The sequence below is a fragment of the Agelaius tricolor genome, unplaced genomic scaffold (assembly GCF_023055355.1).
Source record: "Agelaius tricolor isolate 1412-34295 unplaced genomic scaffold, bAgeTri1.0.p SCAF_18, whole genome shotgun sequence".
Lineage (NCBI taxonomy): Eukaryota > Metazoa > Chordata > Aves > Passeriformes > Icteridae > Agelaius > Agelaius tricolor.
In genome coordinates, this window is record NW_027269278.1 from 479,444 (window position 1) to 486,016 (window position 6,573).

At 47.0% G+C, this 6,573-nt stretch overlaps 1 long non-coding RNA gene across 2 annotated transcripts; it reads right to left on the reverse strand.

Annotated features, from left to right (window-relative positions):
* Positions 1 to 258: 258 nt before the first annotated feature.
* On the reverse strand, positions 259 to 5,803 carry LOC139597540 (uncharacterized). 2 transcript variants are annotated; one of them, XR_011681638.1, is made up of 2 exons: positions 3,857 to 5,803; positions 259 to 2,307 (listed from the first exon to the last, which is right to left on the reverse strand). It is a non-coding gene; the product is annotated as an uncharacterized lncRNA (long non-coding RNA). The 2 variants fall into 2 exon arrangements; XR_011681637.1 differs by having other exon boundaries at positions 259 to 2,324.
* Between the last annotated feature and the right edge of the window lie 770 nt (positions 5,804 to 6,573).

The window sequence follows — 6,573 nt, forward strand, 5'->3', positions numbered from 1 at the left end:
TTCCCAAAATAGCTAGCAGGAATGGTAAGTTTAGATTTATTCTGTGTGCCTGACAAGTTTGAATGGCACGCAATACCTTATTTAAAGGATCCCTTGCCTTGTCAGTTAACTGCCTAGGTGAGTTTAACCCAGAATCCCCCCTTAACAAAACAAACAATGGAACCAAGTCCTCATTAGTAATTCCCAGAAGAGATCTGAGCCAGTTAATTGTTCCCAATAATTTTTATAAATCAGGGAGTTGTGAGAAATGCTACTCACTTCTAAAATTTTAAAAAGTTTATTAAAACCTTATCAAAAAAATACAACAGAAGACTGAATAGAGAAAATATTACAGTGCTGGGATCAAAGGATTTTTTCTACCATGTGCTCATCCACACAGTGAATGTTCCACCTTTTAACACTTTAGCCCCTCCCAAAGTTCTGTCCATCGACTCCTTCTTTGCTGTCCTGTGGTGGTGATCACTTTCTTACACCTTGCTTGGAGGTCAGATGTTGCCATAGTAACAAGCCAACCCTTCCAAACGTCCTGACTGCCCAGGCCATCCCGAGAGAACAATGCAAGGAGGTGAAACATAACTATAAATCTGTAAAACTTCTCTTACCATATACATAATATTTGCCTTTTAATTGTGAGAGTCAACCATTGCATTCCTCATGTATCACAGAGTGTTTCTTGTTTCTCATTTAGCTGCAATGGGTGATGCTGTACATCTGAGAGTGAATTTTGAGTCCCAAACATTTCTAGGGTGATATCTGTTGTATTTTTTCTTCTGCAGTGGTCAGTCCTGCTTGTTGGATAGCTGTAATGGTGGCTTTTAAAGTTGCATCTAAAGATGAATTATTTCCAGGTGCAATAAATGTACTATCCATATGATGAACAATTGCCTGTGAATAATTCTGGTGAAAGGAAGCCAAGACTTCAGCTTTATGCATGGTTTGCTAGGCCTTCGCTATAAAATTACAGAGTCTAGAACAGGTGTATTACGGTGGTAAATAAGGCCCGCAGACCAAGACAGCTCTGGGTGGGGAACCTGAGGGGTCGCACACACTGCAGCTGGCAGCTCCCACTGGACGACACCGAGGATGAGGAGTGCAGCTTTGTCTCTGGGCAGAGCTGGGTTTCCATCCTCACAAAAGTCCTTAGGAAAACGATGTTGGGTTGTAGTTTAGGGGTATCCTCCAAGCTGGGTACTATCAAAGTTATGGTGACAGGACAGAATCCGGCTCTGGTCAAGAGTGGATGACTTAGTGTAGTTCTGGTGGGTTAAAGTCAAAGTTTATGCACTGGTTTGTTGTTTCGAGAGGGTTCATATAGTTCCCACAGCCTCTCATTTGAATTCAGTCCGGGTGCAAGTCCTTCTGGGAGCAGGGGAAGTGGTTCCCGATGGGAATGGATACAAATCCGGGGTGAGACGGAAAGGGGTACAAATACAGAGTATAAGGGGGAGAGATACAAATACAGGGTAAAATGGGAACATTTAACAACGGCAACTAAAGGCATGTCCTAGAACTCTAACATTCAATGTTTAACAACAGACCAACACTTCAAATTAAGACCTTATCAACTTCACTAACATCAGCTACCAATTACTACTCTGGAAAAGAGCTCTCATCTCAGGATTTCATTCCTCACATTACTATCAGGCACTTGCATAAATGCTCTCCTTGCTGCATTTTTAGTATCATCAAGCACTGCATTCAGGAGGTTTGCAGCCTGCTCATTGGGATGGGAATATGGGCTCTTCCCCAGCTAGGTGTTGTAGTGTTTACACCGACCCTGCTTGGTCCTCAGCATAGACAAACAACAGTTAAATTAACAGTCTCTTCGATCCCCTCTCCCACAGAGTGTATTCTAGTTGGGATAGCAGCACAGTCACCACGTGTTTTAAATCATGAGGGGTTAAAGGATATACAGAGAAATTAGCTTGCATTAGATTGTTAAAGAAAGAATAATTTCTTCCATAGTTTTTGGCAGCCTTACTCAGTGCCTTTATATCCCTGTGGGCTAACAGTTTCCATGTAGGGCCGGTCCTCCCCCTTCTGTTTTTTACCGTGGTCAGCCGGGTCTTCTGCCATGGATCAACAGAATCACTGGATCCAGGAGAAGTGAGGTCTTCGTCCCAGGAGGAGGGGGTGCAGGCACAATGTTGTTTTTGTCCTCCGATACCTCTGCTCATGTGGCCGGCAGGAGTGCGACCATTTTCGGGATCAGCGGCTTCCAGGACTGTGGTGGAAGCACGTGCCCTAAGGCGTGCTGGGAGTTGTAGTCCAGAGCAGGACCATCGGGATTCTGGGCAGCGGTGAAACCTGAAGTGACATATCATCTCACAAGGAGTACAGATTAGCAGAGTCATTAGTAGGCAATGCAACGGGGTATTCAGATGAATTGGAGGTGACTTGCGGTACCTAAGGCACAGGGAAGGTGAAGGGGGAGGGGTCCGAGATGGCGTGGCTACCGCCATCTCTCATCCTGAGTGGAGGAGGCAGAATGGGATACGGGGTAGCAGAGTAACCCGTTGTGAAAAACGAGGTTCATTCTCCTGTAAAAATGTAAAAGTTTAATAAAGGACAATAGGATACAAAAATAAAGCAGAGTTTAATGGCTGAGTACGTGGCATTCAGTCAAAAGCACACCTGCTATTTTGGAGACACCCTTTACACACAGTTTCTATTATGCAATATATACAAATAGCCTGTTGCATATTCATAAATAATAATGCATATTTAAACTTTTCCCTAAACTAGTTTACATTTTCCAAGGACTGTTTAGCATGGCTCCTCCTCGGGTCCGCCTTTTTAGAGCATGCGCATTTCTTGCCTGTGGTTTTAGTCTCGTATCGCCTCCAGCTTGGGCTTTGGTCCGTACTTTCTTCAGACAGCAGGCGCTGATAGTTTGGCATGTCAGTAGCAGGCGTCTTCATCATGTGTTCATTGGATGTTATCCTAACCACGCAGGCAGTTCGAACCACAAGCATACCTATATCAGCTATTTCACTACTATGTCTAAGTTAAGCTAATAGCAGAAATAAAAACGGTATCTTTATAGCAAAGTTTCATTAACATTAGATGTATAGCATCCACTTTAATATTTGCGAAAAGCCAATATTATAATATGTATTTATAACACCATAGGTTTTGTCCACAAACGGGCGTTCTCTACCCTGTATCCTCCAGAGCAGTCTAAGGGGTGACAAGGGAGAGAATACGAGAGAGCAGAAGTAGCTAAAAGCTTTTGTATGCAACAAGATCTGGTCCCGAATTCTGTCCCCAGGTTTAGAAGGTTGGAAGCAGTCCCGGTTTGGGAAGGGGTTGCCTGTGGTGGGATAGTCTCAGATCCCCCAGTCCTGCCACACTGGCAGAGCAGAAGAGGGGTCAGGTGCTGGGAGTTGGAGCTTTTCAGCCTTAAGTGTTTCGAAAACTGTGTGAAGAGCAGGGAGCAGACAAACCACGACAGACTCTCCCTTGATTGCTAGGTTGTAAAGGGAACCCCCACGGAATCACAAAATCCCAGAGAGAACACTCCACCTGTGCTATTTTCTGCTGTGCTGAGTGGGGCTGGATCGGCCGCCAGCGGTGCTGTGCCGCGGCCTGCTACAGCTGTGGTGGAAGCAGGCGGGGTTTCTCCGTGGACAGCGGCAGGAAAGTTTTGCAACACCCATTTTAGGAGGTTTTTAACTCACGTTTTTGGATTTTCTTGCCGTGGACTGCTAAAAGTATTTGAAATCGTCCATAAACATTCCTCTGAGGTCTAGACAGTCTTATTCCCCTTTTAAACAGGATTAGGTGGGCATGTAGGCATTCCCACCCGGTAAAGGGAGGATCAGGCGAGAATAAGAGTTTCCTTTTCTCTGCTTACCTGCTTTTTTCAGGCAGACGTCTGAAAGAACCAGGTCCAAGAGGTGGCTTCCAACAAGGTCAACTGGCAATTTAATCCACAGCAGAGAAAAAAGTCCTACCGGTTTGCCAAGACCTGGCCAAACACAAACTGAGGAGGTGCCTCAGTGTGAGGTCCCTGTTCTTGGAGTGCCAGATATGGGCTTAGAAACCGACTGTGATTCCCCTGCTCGGCTTAGCTGGGAGGAGCTGGCTAATAAAGAGGGATGGGAACGATGGAACTAGCCCGGAAAATAAAAAAATTAATGTGATAAATGAGTCATGAAATGGTTGACTCATAATTGACAAATATTATGTATATGCTAAGATAAGTTTTATAGATTTATAGTTATGTTCCCTCCCTTTTGCGTTGTTCTCTCGGGATGGCCCGGGTAGTCGGGGCATTTCGGAGGGTTGGCTTGTTACTATGGAGAGACAGCGAGAGATTAGGTCTATCTTTGCCTTGGTCTTATCTCTCGCGCTGCCCCCTCTCCCTCCTTTCACAGCAGCGCTTTCACACTGTCCCTCGCCCCTCTCCCGCTGCCGCCACGGCACCGCAGCGACCCTGGCAAGGGCAGACCCTGCCCTAGCGGGAGCGGGGGGCACTTGCAGACAGTCACCCGCGCGGGGACCCTGGGGTCATGCCTCCTCTCCCTCTTGTTCTCTTTCTCTCTCTCTCTTTCTCTTCTCTCTCTTTCTCGACCCGCTTGCTAGGGCCGAGGCTGCCATCCTGGACTCGGGACCTCAGCAGGCTGGGAGCCGCCCCTGGTAGCTCCACCACCCCGAGCCAGCCGGCTTCTCAGCGGCAAACTCGCGCAATCCGCGCCCGGCACCGGCGCCGGGCCGGCGACTGCATCCAGCAACCCCTTCACTTCAGGACCCTGGCACAACCAAGCCAGCTCCCAACCCCCAGCGGTGCCTCACGCAAACCACACCCTGTGTCGCCTCCACTGGGTGGGCAAACACTGGAGTTGCTCAGCCGGGTCACCCCCATAGATCAGCCCCTGCCGCAGCTCCCGAGACCTTGCCACTCGCTTGAGAGCAGCCAAACACCTCCTAAACTTGACAACCCCCAACCTGGCGTCCCCAGGTGCTCTTATAATTCTTTTTTCTTTTGTAGACATCTGGACAAGCCATCAACTTTTTTTTTTTTCCCCCTCTGGGAGGGCTTCTTCTGCTAGATCTTCCTGAACTCCAGTTCAGCACTGAACAACCTTTTAATAATCATGTGTTAAGGCTCCTCCCTGCCCTTCATACATAAATTGTACTCAAACTATTCAAACTCCTGTCCTCCTCCAGTACCAAGTTATCATTATTCCACATTCCAACATCTTAGAGTCTGCTAACCTCCCTTCTTCTTTTTCAATCTCTCTTTTTCTTATTTTTTCTCTTTTTTTCCCCTATTTTTTTCTTCTTTTTTTCCCTCTGATTTAACACACTTTGGACTGCACGAGATGTATACACAACTATTTTATCTCCAAAAGAAAGTCCACAGCCATTTTTTCTTCTGGTACAACCCCCATTTCCAGTTTCATCTGCAACAAGCTGATGCCTGCCCCAGAAATCAACAAGACATCTCCTATGCCCATGCCAGTCCCTCTCCTAATTACTCCATCTTCAATGACAGAGATTTTAAACCTTTCTCCTTCTGCTTCTGCCACCTCTACCGTGTCACCACCCACATCACATCTCCACGGAATCTCCACCACATAAGTTCTTTCTGTCCCAGAATCAACCACAAATTCCAATACTTCCTCTTGGGACCTGTTTCCCAAGTTATCAAAAGCTCCAGACATCATTTTTTTCCCTCAGAAAAAAGAGCCCATGATCTTCCCACTCCTTCACAGGACACTTCCGCTGAAGCAGCACCTCCAAGTCTACCTCTAAGTGAGGGTGTCCTCCCCCGCTGCAGCAGAAACAGGCAGCCCTGGTCCTCTTCTCTGAAACAGTCTCCCTGACCACACCAGGGCGCTGCCCCCCTCCTGAACCCCTCCCACAGATACAGCGGGAGCTGAAATGACAGACACAAGAACGGGGATCGGCAGTGAGGCTGGAACCAGTAAGAAGACAGAATTAGGAGTGGAAGTCAGGAAACCCGGGAAAGCCGGAATCAACAAAGAATCAGAGGTGGGAGCAGGCGGCTCCAGAGTCACGGCAGGGACGGGAGTGATCACAGTCAGTACGGGTGGGGAGGGCTGAAACTCCTGACACAGGCAGAGAAGCTGGTACAGGTAGGGAGACTGGAGCTCCTAGCAGAAAAACTGGAGACAGGGAGAGGCAACATTACCAGGGGGTTCCAGCCCCTTTCCCTGGCTCCCCGTCTCATTTTCCCAGGCTCCAATTCATTCCCCTAACATCCAGTCCATTCCCCTGATAACGTGAACACCTTCCACTCTTCACAGCACAGAGAAATACAATCCACCTTCTTCCAGAAAAATTAAACTTTAAATTAACAATCCATATCACATATACTTTCATTCATTCACAGTCACTCACTTATATTTCTTTAATATGTCTCATTCACTCCGATTCACAACAGGAGAACACAAAAATAAGGTACCTTTGTTCTCAAATCACTTGTTAATATCCACCCATGGATATTATAACATCTCAAAATGTTATTGGCCAACCCCGGATTTTCTTGGGCATATCCTCAATCCAGCTGTGTTATTCAACCCCGGATGCTCTTGGGCATGTCCT